Source organism: Danio rerio, chromosome 11 (genome assembly GCF_049306965.1).
Source record: "Danio rerio strain Tuebingen ecotype United States chromosome 11, GRCz12tu, whole genome shotgun sequence".
NCBI classification, from domain to species: domain Eukaryota; kingdom Metazoa; phylum Chordata; class Actinopteri; order Cypriniformes; family Danionidae; genus Danio; species Danio rerio.
This window is the reverse complement of record NC_133186.1, coordinates 18,536,419-18,554,466: the sequence shown is the minus strand read 5'-3', so window position 1 is coordinate 18,554,466 and position 18,048 is coordinate 18,536,419. Positions and strand designations below refer to the sequence as shown.

Genomic DNA, 18,048 nt, shown 5'->3' with positions numbered 1-18,048 from the left:
ACAAATGGCATCAAGCCCATACTGTAAAATAATATACTTTCAAATAAAACGCATTTAACTCAAAAATATATAAAATATATTCTTAGAAAATAATATTTGAACATTTTTAAAAAATAAGCAATATTTTTTAACCATAATATATATTATCAAATAATCTAGATATTTAGACCTTTCAATGTCTACCTATGAGATGTCAGCACTTATATAGAGTTGAAGTCAGAATTATTAGCCCCCTTTTGATTTTTATTTTCTTTTTTAAATATTTCCCAAATTATTTTTAACAGAGCAATGGAATTTTCACAGTATGTCTGATAATATTTTTTCTTCTGGAGAAAGTCTTATTTGTTTTATTTCGGCTAGAATAAAAGTGGTTATTAATTTTTTTTAAAATCATTTTTGGGACAAAATTATTAGCCCCTTTAAGCTATTTTTTCCCGATAATCTACAGAACAAACCATCGTTATACAATAACTTGACTAATTACCCTAACCTGCCTAGTTCACCTTATTAACCTTATTAACCTTTTTAATGTCACTTTAAGCTGTATAGAAGTGTCTGGAAAAATATGTAGTAAAATATTATTTACTGTCATCATGGCAACGTTAAAATAAATCAGTTATTAGAAATAAGTTTTTAAAACTATTATGCTTAGAAATGTGTTGAAACAATCTTCCCAAAACAGAACAGAAATTGGGGAAAAATATAAACAAGGGCGCTAATAATTCAGGGGGCTAATAATTCTGACTTTAACTGTACATAAGGACAATCCTGCAATCAAACTATATCTTTCAAAAGCTTAGAACTTCTAGTTTTTTGATTTTATATATATATATATACACTCTCAGAAAAAAAGGTACAATGAGGGTACAATTTTGTTCCTAGAAGGAACAAAATATAAAATTGTACCTTTAAAGGTCCCATATTGGTCTTTAGGGTACAATTTTGTACCCAAATGGGCTATAAAGGTACAAATGTCCAGATTTAGGTTTAAAAGGTACATTTTTGTACCTTTTATAGCACATTTGGATACAAAATTGTACCGTAAAGGACCAATTTGGCACCTTTAAAGGTACAATTATATATTTTGTTTCCCTATAGGAACAAAATTGTACCCTCAGCTCATGATAAGATCAAGACACTATATAACACTAATTTAAATGTATTAATACTAAACATTAATACTAAAATACATAATTTAAAAATATAATAAATAAATAAATTAATTGAATTAAATATTTTAATAATTATATATTTTTTCATGTATTTAAATTACATTTTTTCTCAAAAATGTTAATAATTAAATTTATAATTGAATGTAATTTTAATCATTAAAAACTTAAATACTGGTCTTTGCTTACTGTTTAAGACCCTATAGTATATGTGATGTAGAATAAGAAGTAAGAACCATGCAGAGTGACAGCATCTTCATACAGGTGGTGATGTTGCTGTCTCTTTAAGAATTTGGCTTGTTGAGACGTTATAGTAGTGTTTGTTACTGAGGCGGTCGGTAGTGTATGCTGGCTGTTTACACATAACTTCGCACGCTTTTCAAAGAAAAGTCTATTTTGGAGTCCACACTTTTTTAGGTAAGAATGTATTAAAGATATATTTTCAGTCTCATTTTTACATGTGAAGCCGTGTTCTGTTGATTTTGTCTGACTCTCGGGTCTCGGCTTTCCCCCGCTTTAAGTGCTCCGGGCTGGCCTGCAGGATGGAGTTTGCTAAGTTGTCTGCTGCTTATTAAAGAAGTTACTACAATGTGATATCGAAGTCACCGAGGGACATAACGTTAAAGACGGTGAGTACTATATGCTGTTAGTTTTCTCGGTGTAAAAGTTCCCTTTATCGCCTACGTTACGTATTCGCGCCTTATATCTTACGTTACGTTACTGCTTTATTAATAAGTGTTGCCACGGCGGAATATAATCGCAACCCAATTAGCAAAATACACTCGGGCCAGTTGCGGCGACAGAAGCGAGCCGACGCTGCCGTATCCGTGCACCGGAATCAGGCCGTGAGTAATGTGCGGTGTGGCCCGGAGCTCGCGCAACTAAAGTCTTCATATACCTTGATATAAAACCTTTTGTTATTAATACTGGAAATTGTAATTATTGATAATGTTTTATATTTTGAGGCAATTTTATAGCCACGGTTGACCGCTGAAATGTAATTTTAGACGGTTATATAAGTTACACCGCCATTTTGTGAAGAAAAATCACAATTTTGTCACCGACAAAGCGACTGATTATGTAAACGTGGCTAGTTACAAACGTGGCGTGTGTATGCTACATATCTTCGTTTCAGTGTCTAAGTTACATTAATGTTGAGGAGTGTCTACAAACTCTCATGTCCAGAATTGTTGGTGCTTTACTATCGTTTAACGTTATACTTATGTTAATGTAGAATTATTAACATACCACGTTGTATAAATCGACGTTTTAAGTTATACTTTGTTCTTTAGTGTAATAATTTGTCTCATCTGTTCTGAAACTGGTACCTTGAGCTATTTTACCTATTTTATTAATATCTCAAAATAAATAAATAGTTATTGCTTTATCTTATTGCTTTCCAGAAGTTTTTGAAGTTTCCAATTGTCTTTCAGGACAAGATTGAACAACAGAATGCAGCCTAACAGCATCAGACCAATGAAGGCATGTCATATGAAAGCATGGCTCAGTACAAGATGTAAGTATGTCTCATTATCTATACCATGGTTTTAATGGCTTACATACTGTTTTAAATTTGTAGGTTTTTACTTACAAACAACAATAAATGTACACCCACATGTTTAAAATTATTTTCTAGGTTTTCATCGAAAGATGAGAGATCAACTGAAGAATGCTATGGTCCTGACTCTAAGGTACTCTTTCTAAACTTTCTCCACTTGATTAATATTATTAAATTCTAGCTTTGGATGGATTCCTTCATAATTGTTTGTATGCCACATCTTATGTTCCAGCAATTGATTTTTACAGCAGCACTTCTCATGTTGCCAGCCTTGTTAAGCGAGACACTTCAACATTTCGTTGTGCTCCGGTGCGTATGTTGTTTTCTGTTTAGTATATGCTGTGATAAATGCATTTTATAATGCTTGATATTCTTTATATTAGGATGACGCAGTGGGTAGTGCTGTCACCTTACAGCAAGAAGGTCGCTGGTTCGAGCCTCGGCTGGGTCAGTTGGCATTTGTGTGAGGAGTTTGCATATTCTTCCAGTGTTAGTGAGGGTTTCCTCCAAGTGCTCCGGTTTCCCCACAAGTATTAAGACATGCGCTATAGCTGAATTTGGTAAGCTTATTTGTCTGTAGTGTATAAATGTGTGTGTGAATAAGTGTGTCTGGATGTTTCGTAATACTGGGTTGCAGCTAGAAGGGCATCTGCTGCATAAAACATGCTGGATAAGTTGGTGGTTCATTCCACTGTAGCAACCCCAGATTAATAAAGGGACTAAGCCGAAAAGAAATTGAATGAAAGAATGAATGAAATTTATATTAGTCTTTTAATCTGTGATACTTTTTTTTTTTTAATCAGTGAATATTAATTATTTCCCTTTCTATGCATGTTGATTTTCTCTTCATCAGTGATAGAGGGACTGATATTAATGTAATTATTGCTTTGTCATTTACAGTAAACCATCTTTACCACATCCAACAGTTCAAGTTCAGGAGGACACCACCGACTGGGCAACTGTGTTAACAAGACGAGTCACGGCAGTCTTCAGAGTTGATGGGATTGTGATTGGCCGGGCTAATGGTGTGGACGAATATACATTTTTGACATATCCATCTTATTAGAGGAACACCTTGATGTTTCTGCAGTGGAATGTTTTGAATGAACGGTGGACGGTGACAAGCCTCGATCTACTCCAGTTACCAGAGTGATCAACCTTGTTTTTTGTTTCTCTACATGCTCTTGGGATAATCACAATCATCAAGTTAATCTAGCACACTGCTATCATTCATGCATAAAGCAAATTTTTAAATAACTTGTGGTCCTAATGACTATCAAAGAACATTTTCCAGATATGAGTGCTTGACATGTCATGTTTATCAAAAGCATAAACACATATTGTGTTACAACAAATTACAACTCCACTTGAGGATGATGAGGAGTAATCTACTGATGTTGAGGAAGAGGCTACTGATGTATTTGGTTTTCTGCACTGTTGAAGCAATTTATAGAGAAACATTGCCTTCATTCTGAAATTCAGAGAAAATGTTGATGACAAATTATTTATTATGACTGAGTATTCTGACTAAAGACAAACACTTTGGACTTTATAAAGTGCAGTACTTGATGTAGCCTGTGTAATGTGTTTATAAATCTTAAACAGTATTCTTGTGGTCTTTGTATTAAGTGTAGATTATTTAGTTTTTATTCTTATCTAAATTGTTCTTTTTACTGTTTTACATGTCTGCTTTATACTTGCTGTGTAATTTTATTTCTTTACACATTCAGTTGTGAGTTGTAATGAAATATTTCTACATTAATAAATAAAAATGGACATCTGTGAACCAAAATATTTTATTTATTTGTGCATGCAGTCACCAAAGGATCAAAATGCCTGGGTCAGTACCCTGAAAATACTATATAATATAAAAAGGTACATTTTTGTACCTTCAGTGTCTAGGGTACAAAATTGTCCCTTAAAGGGTACAAATGTAAAAGGTACAATTTTGTACCTTTAAAATGAGGTACAAAATTGTACCCTTAAGGGTACCACCCCAGTGACGGGCCATTTGTACCCTAAAAGGTACAATTTTGTACCTTTTTTTTCTGAGAGTGTATATATATATATATATATATATATATATATATATATATATATATAAAGTTGAAGTCAGAATTATTAGCCCCCCTAATTTTTTTTCAAAAGGATGTTTAACAGAGCAATGAAATTTTAACAGTGTGTCTAATAATATTTTTGGCTAAAATAAAAGCAGTTTTAATTTTTTTTAAAGCCATTTTAAGGTCAAAATTATTAGCACCATTAAGCCCATTATACTATAACTTGCCTAATTACCCTAACCTACCTAGTTAACCAAATTAACGTTAAGCCTTTAGATGTCAATAAATATGTAGTCAAATACTATTTACTGTCATCAGGGCAAAGATAAAATAAATCAGTTATTAGAAGTGAGTTATTAAAACTATTATGTTTAGAAATGTGTTAAAAAATTGTCTCTTCGTTAAACAGAAATTGGGGGGGTGTATATATAATATATATATATATATATATGAATGAATCCTTCAATCAAACTTTATCATTTAAATGCTTAGAACTTCTAGTTTTCATTTTTGGGATAGTATGTATTATTTCATATCTCTTTTATTTAATATTTGAAACTAACTAACTAACTAACTAAACAACCAACTAACTGAATGGATGGATGGATGAATAAATGAATGAATGAATAAATGACTACCAAAAAAGGAGTATGTTGAAGAATTGGTTTATTATGCCTATTACCTGATGAGAGTCACTTTTTTTGCAACATTTGATAATACAAGCAAATTTTTTGCAAAACATATGCAATTGATAAACAAACGTTTATATTTACTAAATGTACAAACATAACTGGAATGTATTTTGTATTGTATAATTGCAAAAAATCTAGTACTTCAATAATTTTAATATCGGATACACAATTTATGCATAATAATGAGTCATATGATTTTCATGTATTTTTTTTTTTACTTAAATTTGCAGAAGCTCATATTTATTCCAGAATTTTACCCCTATACATACACAGTAAAAAATCTATGATCAATTAGTAATATGTTTTTAGGTTATTGTAACCTACTAAACTAAGTTAACCATGTTCTAACTTAATTGTATAAGTTTCAAAAGCTGTTTTAAGGCAGTTTAACAATGGACTCATAAGGTTAATTTGATTCAGCATAAAAATTTAAAGCAACCTGGATTTTTTACAGTGTATTTGTTTTAATTTGTAAATATTTTTATATATTTTATACATTCCTCTTAGTTTATGCTTAATTTCTATTTTTCAAACAGGCTAAATTATTATAAACTTCATTCATTATCTGTGCAGTATATAAATCCACAAAATAACAAATTTTTAAGCATGTAGTTTATTAAAAAGTTTGTTTGTTGGTTCATAATAATCCACTCACTTAACAATCCTTATTGCTCTCGTTTGTAACATAAATATTGATTTGATATTAGTTTTAATATGTATGACCTCTTTATATTTTTTCTTTTTTAATTATTTACCATGAAGGAGGAGAAGACATCCTTCAACACATACTGTTTTGTCCGCTACGTGTCAGGCTCTAGGAAATGAAAGGATCTTGGCAGAGGGTGAGATCCTCACTTCATTAAACAAACAACAGTGAGAAATGTAAATGTTACTGCGCACACACAATAAAAAATCTCTACCTTCTTGTTTGGACACCTGTGGAGGAGCCACTGAGCCTGAGATAAAGATATGGCTAGAACAGCATTCATCAGAAAAAAAGAAAAAGAAAACTGTCATCATTTATTCATCCTCATGTCATTCCAAACTTCAAGAATAATTTGAGTATGAGCTGATGTTTGCTTCGCTTCGCTTCAAATGATCATATTGGATTGTCAGCCACTGGTACTACCTTGTTTTACCCATATATTTATTTATCCATTCATTTTCTTTTCGGCTTAGCCCCTCTCTTATTCAAGGGTCGCCACAGCGGAATGAACCGCCAACTTCTCAGCATATGTTTTATGCAGCGGATGCCCTTCCAGCCAAAACCCAACATGGGGAAGAACCTATACACTGCTCCAAACACCCATACATTTAGCTCATTCAATTAACCTAAAGCACATGTATTTGGACTGTGAGGGAAACCAGACCACCCAGAGGAAACCCACATGAACATGAAGAGAACATGCAAACTCCACACAGAAATGCCAATTGACCCAACCAGGCCTTGAACCAGCAACCCTCTTGCTGTGAGGTGACAATGCTAACCACTGAGCCACCGTGATGCCTATATTTACATATTATTATTGGTACTCGAATAGCTGGAAGCAAATTACTTGCACTGTAAACGATTTCCTGTTAAATTAACAGTAAGTTACTGGCAACAATTATCCAGTAGCTGCTGTATTTCATAAAACAGTAACATTACTGTAATACTAATTACTTTAGTATTACATTTACTGTAAAATGTATTACATCATTTTACTGTTTTATTTTTTTACTGTAACACCAATTACAGTACTGATACACATACTGCAAAACTGAAAACAGTATTTTACTGTACATTTTTACCATGCAGAACTACGGTATTTTAACGTTACTTTCATTATTACTGTAAAGTATTTTACAGTTATTAAATGTTATTTTATTGTATTTAATAGTGCTACTTTATAATGAGCATAAAAATGTTTAAAAATTGCAAAAATGTTATTTTAACTGTTCAAGAAATGCAAGAAAAATAAAGAAACTGAAACTTTAACTTCACAATAAAAGTTTATTGTGTAAACCATACTGAAACAGTAGCAATTATTCAATATAACACAGCAACAGAACACTAATGAAAAATTTATCATTAAAACCAGTCAACAATTAATGCATCAAAAAGTATTACAATTTTAAAAACAGATGAAAATACTGCTACAAGACACGAAATGATGAAGGCCAAATGATGTTGTAGAAAAGGGACAGTGAAAAAGGGCAGGAGCACTTCTGATGATCCTACAAAAATGACAAGCAAAATCAATCACTGGAGTAAAAACTAATCATGCCTCAAATTATTTCATTCATTCAGAAACCAAACACCGCACTGCTGTTTTATATAAATAAAACACTGTTTTTTTGTCGTTTTTGTTGGCAAAATACAGATTGTTGTCTATTTACCATTACACTAACAGTAATGGGGAAAAGATCAGTCAAGTCAACACTAGTCAAGTGTCCACACAGGTATGTAAAAAATAAAGTCTCATCTTAACTTAATGTCTGACTCTGTATAGCTTGAATATCTGATTCCATGACCACCCTAGAGCTTCCACGAATTTAAGAAGGGTGAACACAGTTAATTCTGACCTTAAGAGGCTACATATTAAAAATAAATAAATACATAAAATAATCTAATTTAACGTGACTAATGTTAATTAAGTACTTTTAAGCTTTTAACATGTGAAAATCTACTTCTAACTAAAAAAATAATGCTAATGATGAGTTACTGACATTTGGTTCGCATAAAACAAAGTAATCACTAAGCATTCATTTTTGGCAAAATCTGCTGAAAGGCTCAGCAACACGAACAAATGTGTTAAAGTTGAGCAGAGAACTGAAGAGTAGTCAAGCAGTCTACTACTAGAAATGTTTGTGATAATATTTTGCAGTCAATTCGTTTTACTGTATTTCAATATGCAGTGATGGCATGTCAGTGAAACAAATAAATATTATTACACCTCACCAGTGACATTTCCTCAAATTAAATCATCATGACGTTACTGTGCACAGCATCAGTAAAACGTTAAGAATAATTTAAATACCACATTTTTTAAAACAGTCACTGCTGATTACAAACTTAAATTAAAGATAGGCTTACAGAAATCCTGAATGCATAATAATATGAAGATTTATTACTCACTGATGTCGAAGCACTTTCAGGTTGTCAGAGATGTAGACAGGACAGAATGTGCCATCAAATGAGCTCTTGTGCAGTCTTTGTTGGACATCCAGGTAGTATGTTCACCCACACTGTAAAAAAAAAGAAAAAAACAAATCTGTTATTTTACATGTTTTTTTCCCAGCAGCTAGGTTAATAGAGTCATTTGGTTAAATAATTTTATTTATTAAATACTTGCTTACCCATATATATATATAATATATATATATATATATATATATATATATATATATATATATATATATATATATATATATATATATATATATATATATATATATGTGTGTGTGTGTGTGTAAAAGTAACCAAAATGAATAATTTATTAAAATGTGAGAGATACTAAGCATGTTTGGTCTACAGAGAGAAGTAAACATTTACTTTAAGCATTAATCCTTATGAATCTATTTCAGCATTTTTGAGCATTTAGATCAGGGGTGCTCAACCCTGTTCCTGGAGATTTACCTTTCCGCAGAGCTCACCTGCAACCTTGATCAAGAACACCTGTCTTTATTTACCAAGTGCTCCTTCAGATACTATTTAGTTTGTTTAGTTGCGTTTGATCAGGGTTGGAGCTAAACTCTGCAGAAAAGTCGATCTCCAGGAACAGGGTTGAGCACCCCTGTTTAAGACAATGAAAAATAAGACATCTAGATGATATTTTATATTCAATCATTTGTGAAATTTAAATGACTTATATTCAGTATATACATTACATAAAATTAGAATAAGAATAAAAAAATAATACTCTATGCCAAATAAAATACTTCAGATCTAAATAAGGCAGGTGTTTTTACCTAAAGGTTCCTTTCCTCCAGTTAGTTTAGTTGCAGATCCCTCCACATCTGTGCTTTATTTGGTTCTTGACTTAAGAGTAACTGGTGTCGCATTCCAGGTTCATCACAATCTGAGCTAGAAAGACAATATGGCAAAAGACAAGACACATATAAAATAAGTCTCAGAATAAAATATTTAAAAGGATAGTTTACTTTTCTGCCACCATTACTCCATGTGTTTTAAACCAGTTTGAATTTCTGTTGAACACTAAAGCAGATATTTTGAAGAATGTTAGAAACCAGTAACTATTGACATCCATATTTGAACCAAATTTCTTTAAAAAAAATATATGAGTTTGTGTTAAATGCAACAAAAAAAATCTATTTTTAACTATTTTGAAAACATTATTTTCATTTTTAGGTGAACTGTCCCTTCAATTCAAGTGTCACGCATTACTCATAAAAACTGATGTATCGCTTGAGGAAAACTAAATCAAGTACCTCCTGTGAGCAAGCAGAATCATTATGCCATTGTATTCAGCCAACTGACCCAGTCGAGGCTTGAACCAGCAACCTTCTTGCTGTGAGGCGACAGCACTACCTACTGTGCCACTGCGTCGCTACTGGAAGAAGAAAAAGAGGTTGTACATGAAACTCCTCACAACAAATCTGTGAACAACTTGACATTTTATAATCTAATCAAAATGAGGAAGACATCAACATTACCTTGAATAATCAAGTGAGGAGAGATTGGTAGCATCAGTTTTTCAACATCAATTGCTGTAGCTGCAAAAAAGATAAATATGATAAGAGTAAAATAAGACTTAACATTTAATAATCTAAATCTATGGTACAACCATACCAATCTGTATGGGGTTCAAATAAATTTGTATACAAATCATTCCCTACACCTGAACACCAAAAATAAAATGTACAATTAATGACACACTAACGTTATACAATAAGCTCATTAACCAGTGAGAAATAGACAATTAATATGAATTATGTTAATATTAACGTTAGCTTAAAAGACATCAACTGAATTTTATTATCAGCTCAATTTAATAAAACAGTTTAGACTTGTTTCATTGTGAGTTTAGTTTGAATAAGTAAGTTAACCTACAGTTTACAAATTTAACCATAATGATGACTTAGTCAAAATGACCACATGAAGACCAGAGCTTACCTTAACGTTAAACGTTTAACTTTTCATGGTGACTTTGCCTTCATCTCAGTGTTGTGCTGAAATACAGAATTCATTAATGTAGTTAACCCCAAGTAAAAGTTTTTTTATTTCAGGTAACGTTACTATGGTCAAAAATTCACTTAAGATAAACTCACTTAACGTTATCTAATACCTCGCAAACACTACAAACACGGTCTGGCGTCGAATAACGTGACATAAGAACCTACAACTGAAGTAACTTGGTTAATTATTTTAAATTACACACACACTACACGGAAATATACACAAAACAACCCTTTAACGAACAGAATTTGACTTGTAAACACTTACCGAGGATGAATTCACTGGAGGAAAAGGCGACAGGTGGATTTCAAATTAGAAGAGCCGTTGCTTGCCTGGTGAAGGTCGAATCGAGTCGGCTCGGTTCTATGAATCGGCTCCTTAGAACAGTAAAGAGTCGAATCCGCCTAAAACCGATTCCTTTTTGTAAATTATTCTAAGACCAGTGGCGCCCCCAGAAAATTTTCTTAGGGGTGGCCAGAAGAGGCCGCACCAAATCTTGGGGTGGCACACAAAAAAAATAATGTATTCAGTGTAATGTTATATTTTTGTTTCTGGTAAATGAAATAATGTAGTTTTTATTCATTTAATTAATTCTACTTGAAATATTGCAATTTATTCTTTGAAATAATTCAGCAAGTACATGTGCAAACCAAATAAAAATCTATGTTTATTTTAAAAACACTTTTCATATACTGTATAAATAACTTCTTTTTTTAAGTGCCTTTATTGTACATCATACGAGATATGCCATGTCTAAAATTAATGAACCTTAATGAGTTTATTATTCCCAGAGATGGGTTGCAGCTGGAAGGGCATCCGCTGTGTAAAAATGTGCTAGACAAGTTGGCGGTTCATTCTGCTGTGGTGACCCTGGATTAATAAAGGGACTAAGCCGAAAAGAAAATGAATGAAAGAATAATGAATTTATTAATTACCCAAACAAATGAACAAACTGAACAAAAGGCATTACTATACACACTCACTATAACTAATAATATTATTTATCCATATTGCTTTTTGAACCATTTTATTAATGCAGCTTCTTCTATTGATATACTGTAGCTTAAGGTAAATATTAAATAGCCATTGCTGTCTATTGAAGGTGTGTGCGTGCTGTCAAGGACGATCGGGGAGGGTAGTGGTGGTTCTAGTTTAAATGACACCCTGGGCGAACCACCCTATACACCCCCACCTCTCTTGAATTGTTAGATTTGTTATTCAATAAATATAACAATTTATTTATATTTATTCTAAATAAATACAATTAATATTAATATACAATTATTATTCTAAATAAATAACAGAAATCAATCCCAAATATTACTGGAAAACAACAACTGGAGTGATATGCCAACATCACTTAAGAAACCTTTTGCATGAAAATTAATTATGACAATTCTAAAGAATACAAAAAAATGTATTATAGAATTATCTGTGATCTTAGACCAGATCATGGCTGAGAAATCATGTTATGAAGTCTTACCTCCCTGACTCATTATCCCTCCTTTCTGCTTTAAAGGCATGCTTAGTGAAAGTAACATCATCATCATCATCATCATCATCATCATATTATATAAACTTTAAACGACTTTCAAAACTCGCTGCGTGCCGACACCTCTGCACAAAAGGCTGTTACTCCGGTTTCACGGCGCATGAGCGGTGCCTATTATGTCGGCGTGCATGCAAACAACCAACCGGGATTCACACAGGAGTGCGTGAGGCGCGCGGGAATGGTTTTCCGCGCGCATGCGTCAGTTTGCTTTCACCAGCATTGAACCAGAGGGGGAGAGCTACGTCAGTAACACCAACAATAATTTAGTGACTGCATTTTATTTATTTATTTATCTAAATATTGGGAATTTATGAGTTCATTTAAATCAATAATGTCAACCGCAAAATTATATTGGGGTGGCCAAAGGGGTGGCCACAGGGGTGGCCAGAGTTTACCGAGGGGTGGCCGTGGCCACCCCTGGCCACCCCTTGGAGGCGCCCCTGTCTAAGACACAACAATAAATTATTACTATTTCGTTATACTGCTCGGCCACATACATTTATACACATATTGCTGAATGTGCTTGTGAACACGTGTGATAAAATAATTCCCGAGCAAACGGTTCAATCCGATTCGGTCTCGTTTGAGTGCTGAACCGAACCAGTGCAAACGTGATATTGATAAAATAGTAATATTGTTGTTGTTTTTTTCACTTTACCAGCGAAAATATTACATGTATCTGACTTTAACAATACGAATAAGGTTCGCTTGAAGTGTTTTGAGAATTAATATTTTTTTTCTCCCAGAGTTCATTTCACACCAACAAGCAAATATAATGGCGAATGAGAAAAGCCAGATCATATCATAAATATTGCGTTTAATATGTCACGAAATGAAGTTTTAACGGGTTTTCATGCGAGAATATAGTTCTTCCAAACTCAAATCTGTGGTTTGTTTATAGATATCATGACTACTTTTAAGTGTGCTTTGCCGATAGGGGAGATTCTGACCTCCAGGGGTTGACGGCGCTCCATCACTCATGTATCCGGCAAACCTCATGCTTTAATCGGCCTAGACATTATTGAGACATGCCCCTGTCTTCGATGACTAGATAATAAATGTGTTATGAAATAAAGTTTTAACCGTTTTTCATGCGAGAATGTTGTTGTTTTAAACTCAATTCTGTGGTTTATTTATTAAGATAGTGCGTATTTTAAAATGTTGTTTTGAAAATGCGGAGATATGTGCCCTCTACGGTGGCCCATATGGGTGCCCAATATTCTTGAATCCGTCTAAAGCAGGTTGGTCACTCTGACATTTAAGCTGACTTTGAAATCATTTTGTGTTTAACAGCCCTTGGTTACGTGAATCAATTATTTTTGTTCCAATTTACGTTTTGGTTTAGCACAAAGTTATGTTTATTAAATATTATTTCATATTTCCATGTTACCTTATAAAATGAAGGTGAAGTGCACCCAAAAATGGAAAACCAGGGGACAGTTTAATGCACTGAACAGTCTGAAGAAACTGGTTAGGTTATTTACTTCACAAAATAATTTGTCTAAAAATAAGTAAACATAATAATCATAATATATAGTGTGTGTGGAGTTGTTCTTGGTCATTTGCAGTACTGTATTTAGATGCACAGTAACTGATTTTTCCCCAAAATGCATTGTAAAATCTACAGTAACATACTGTTAACCATGTTCACAGTATAGAAAAGTTGAAAATACATTATTATACTGTGAAAACAACAATATATACAGTAACACACTGTGCACAGCTTATACAGTAAAAAACTGTTGAGAAATGCAGTATAATACTGTGAAAACAACAGAAATCGTTTACAGTGTGCATTTTATGAATAACCAAAGTCCAAAGTTTCAAAGCTAAATATAAATTTTAAGAATCAAATCTAGAATAGTATACACTGTAGTTTTTTTCTCTCTAAAGCTGTAAATGAGATGCAGGTCATTTAACATTTTTGCTGGAACTATTTCTGTTTTTCTACTTTAAAATATCAGATATCATTCAATACTTCAAATGTGTTTGTGAAAATTAATGGCATTTTTTGAGTGAATGTTTCTACACATTTACAAAACTAAGGTTCTAAAACAGGTTAAACAATCCAAGAAAAATGTAGGTTCCTCGTAGCACCTATAAATAAAACATATATATATATATTTTTTTTTACCAATATATATATATTTATAAATAACATACCACCATCTTCAGTAAGTGGGAATGCCAGAAGCCATATATGTACATTTGCCACATATGCCAGAAAAGTACAATACAATAAAAGGCATGTTAAATTACAGTAATGCCTTGTTGATGCCAGAGGTCAGAGGTGAATGGCCATACTGGTTTGAGCTGATAGTAAAGCAACAGTAACTTAAATAACCACTCGTTACAACCGAGGTATGCAGAAAAGCATCTCTGCATGCACAACACTTCCAACCTCAGGGCAGATGGGTTACAGCAGCAAAAGACCACACCAAGTGCCACTCCTGTCAGCTAAGAACAGGAAACTGAGGCTATAATTCGCACAGGCTCACCAAAATTGGACAATAGAAGATGGTCTAACGAGTCTGCATTTCTGCTGCAATATTTGGATAGTGGGGTCAGAATTCGGCATCAACAACATCAAAAGCATGGATCCATCCTGCCTTGCATCAACGGTTTAGGCGGCGGTGGTGGTGTAATGTAGTGGGGGATATTTTCTTGACACACTTTGGGTCCATTAGTACCAATTGAGCATCGTGTCAACACCACAGCCTACCTGAGTATTGTTGCTGACCATATCCATTCCTTTATGACCACAGTGTACCCATCTACTAATGGTTACTACCAGCAGGATAATCATGACATAAAGAGCAAATCATCTCGGACTGGTTTCTTGAACAAGACAATGAGTTCACTGTACTCAAATGGCCTCCACAGTCACTAGATCTCAATTCAATAGAGCACCTTTGGGATGTGGTGGAACGTGAGATTTCCATCATGGATGTTATCATGTCAATATGGACGAAAATCTCAGGAATATTTCCAGTACCTTGTCACCTAATAAAGTGGCTGGTGAGTGTATGTTTAAAGTTATGTCTCATATTTTCAGGGTTAGTGCATGGCATGTTATTTACTTTAATATGAAGTCAAAAATATTAAAAACAACATTTCCTTTACTGTGAACACTCATGAACTTTATTGGCCTATGCAGTCATTGCACCACAAGTTTAGCTGTTTTGATAATCAGGTGACTTCTGGTCAGTCTGTCATGAATCACTGCCAGCATGAAGACCTTTTTAAACCCAGATCAACAAGAAAAACACCAGACATCAGTGTCACTGATGGTGTACTGCTGCAACCAAACTTGTCTTAAAATGCAATGCTCAATAAAGATTGACTGAATTACAGCACAATTGGAGCCGTGCACATGAAACCTTTCTTCACGCCTCATCTGAAACTCAGACAGCGTTTTCTCCTTTGGGTTTAGAGATTCTCGCCTTTTAGCCAGGACTATGAGATACGATGAGACATGCAAGTGTCTCTGCTTCCTATTAACCCAGGCATTTCCTCCCTATAGTGCACACCCGTTAAACATCCAGAGATAGCGCAACGCGCTGGCTTGGTTTCACGCTTCTTCGTTTTATTGTTGACGAATAGCTTGAGCAGATGGGCTTGTTATCTTTGAAGATCCTGCTCGGCCGGCGTGAGGAATTGGCACAGGACTGCAACATGCATAGACACACTGACAAAAACACACGAAAATGCTGTACTCACGCATCCCTTCCAATCTATAGTGTTAGAAAATTCAGGTTTGGGCCCACTCTCTATGTTTCGGACAAGCTTTGAATTCAGAGTCTTTATGTGTTACACCATCTGTTCAAAACCGTACACGAGGGTCTTTCATCTTTTTCCAGCCACTGGATGGAGAGAGAGAGAAGAAAGAGAAGTGAGGATCGCTCATCTGATATGCACATTAGTTTCCTGGCACACTTTCTCACCACCATAACTGATCCAGAAACATCTCAGAGACAACCTTTGATGGATTTCCCAGGTGTAATGCTGAATTAAATGTTATATTGTGAGGATCTGGTAGTTTGACTTTATTTTAGGCTCCTATTGACTGGAAACTTGTTAGTTTTATGCTTTAAAATAGATTTAAATTGGCTTTTTATTCACAAATAAAAATCAAATATCGATCAAAGACAAAGTCTTCTTGTGAAATTTTTACTCTGTCAAAAATGTATTCAATGTTTTTCATGTCAGATCTTGAGAAAGGGGTATTTATTTTAGTTTGGCTGGAAAAGCAGTTATTTTATATAAAATTATCTTTAATTATTTCAATATTAATAGTCCTCTTTAGAAATTATTTTTTTATACATAACAAACCAATTACTTGGCCAATTAAACAAACTTAGTTAACATTTACTTAGTTAAGCCTTTAAATTGCACTTTAAGCTGAATGATATCTTCCAAAATAACTCATATATTTTGTACTGACATCACTGCAAAGACAAAATAAATGATTATTAAAACATTTCAAATGCGTTAAACTCTTAAACAGCACTTGGGATATATTTTTATTTAAATTTCGCAGGAGGGATAATCATTTTGTCTTCAATGGTATATACGCTTAACTGCTTCACACAAACGTAAAGCTCAAACATTCCATGAGATGTGCAAACTCATTGGTTTTGTGTGTGCGTATATTTATTCATTCATTCTCCTTCGACTTCGAAGTCTCTGATTTATCAGAGGTCGCCACAGCGGAAGGAACCGCTAACTTATCCAGCATATGTTTTACACAACAGATGTCCTTCCAGCCACAACCCGGTACAGGGAAAACCCATACACACTCATACACTATGATCAATTAGCTTATACAATTCACCCATATAGCACATGTCTTTTGACTGTGGGGGAAACCAACAGGGAAACATGCAAACTCCACACAGAAATGCTGAAAAACTGTCCCAGCCGGGACTCGATCCAGCGACCTTCTTGCTAACCTCTGAGCCACTGTGCCATACAGTTAAAGGCAAAATTATTAGTCTTCTTGTGAAATTATTTACTCTTTATGAAATATTTTTCCTTTTAAATCTTGAGAAAGTGTTATGTATTTTAGTTTGGCTGGAATAAAAGCCGATTTTAATGTTGTGGGTTTTTTAGGTTTAATATTATTAAATATATTATTACAAACAATTATTAATTTGTTTGTTTGTGTTTTGAGAACAAACCACTGTTACCCAATTACTTGTCTAATTACACAAACTTAGTTAACCTAACTATACCTTATAGTATCTTCCAAAATAACTGTAATGCACTGTATGTCATTGCCAAGACAAAAGATATTAAGTATTAGAAATGAGTTCTTGTTTAAATTTGTTAAAAAATCTTAAACAGCACTTGGAAAATATTCGAAGAATTACAATTTTTACAGGAGGGCTAATTATTTTGTCTTCAGTGGTATATACTGTACACTTACCTGCTTCACACAAAGATAAAGCTCAAACATGAAATTCATTGGTTTTGTGTTTATGCTTTTAAAATAGATTTAAAATGGCTTTTTATTAAATAATGATCAGTGAGCGTACAGTTAAAGGCAAAATTATTAGTTTTCTTATACATTTTTTGCTCTTTCTGAAATATTTTTCCTATTAAATCTTAAGAAAGTCTTATTTATTTTTTTTTAGCTTGAATACAGGAGATTTTAAACATGTGTTTTTTTAGGTTTGATATTATTAGCCCCCTTAACCTCCTAGGGCTTAGTGACCACATACGTTGACAGCACATTTTAGCTATTACATTTTGTCACAGACATACAGTGTCAACCTGCAACTGTTTTGCAGCATATGAAATGTACCAAGCACTATTTTTAACTGCTCAAAATGGGCA

The 18,048-nt window shown here is 33.5% G+C and overlaps 3 long non-coding RNA genes across 5 annotated transcripts; 2 read left to right on the top strand and 1 right to left on the bottom strand.

Moving 5' to 3' along the window:
- Positions 1–1,484: 1,484 nt before the first annotated feature.
- LOC137496645 (uncharacterized) lies at positions 1,485–2,910 on the top strand. The gene is made up of 3 exons (XR_011017141.2): positions 1,485–1,798; positions 2,603–2,685; positions 2,806–2,910. It is a non-coding gene; the product is annotated as an uncharacterized lncRNA (long non-coding RNA).
- Positions 2,911–2,967: 57 nt separating this feature from the next.
- Positions 2,968–4,519, top strand: LOC137496683 (uncharacterized). Its single transcript, XR_011017202.1, has 3 exons — positions 2,968–3,036; positions 3,111–3,287; positions 3,628–4,519. It is a non-coding gene; the product is annotated as an uncharacterized lncRNA (long non-coding RNA).
- Positions 4,520–7,452: 2,933 nt separating this feature from the next.
- Positions 7,453–13,200, bottom strand: LOC137496682 (uncharacterized). Of its 3 annotated transcripts, XR_011017200.2 has the most exons (8): positions 13,161–13,200; positions 10,926–11,091; positions 10,596–10,651; positions 10,136–10,195; positions 9,911–10,032; positions 9,431–9,545; positions 8,598–8,707; positions 7,453–7,696 (listed from the first exon to the last, which is right to left on the bottom strand). It is a non-coding gene; the product is annotated as an uncharacterized lncRNA (long non-coding RNA). The 3 variants fall into 3 exon arrangements; XR_012387425.1 differs by lacking the exon at positions 13,161–13,200 and having other exon boundaries at positions 10,751–10,992; XR_012387426.1 differs by lacking the exon at positions 13,161–13,200 and having other exon boundaries at positions 9,911–10,029; positions 10,926–10,992.
- Between the last annotated feature and the right edge of the window lie 4,848 nt (positions 13,201–18,048).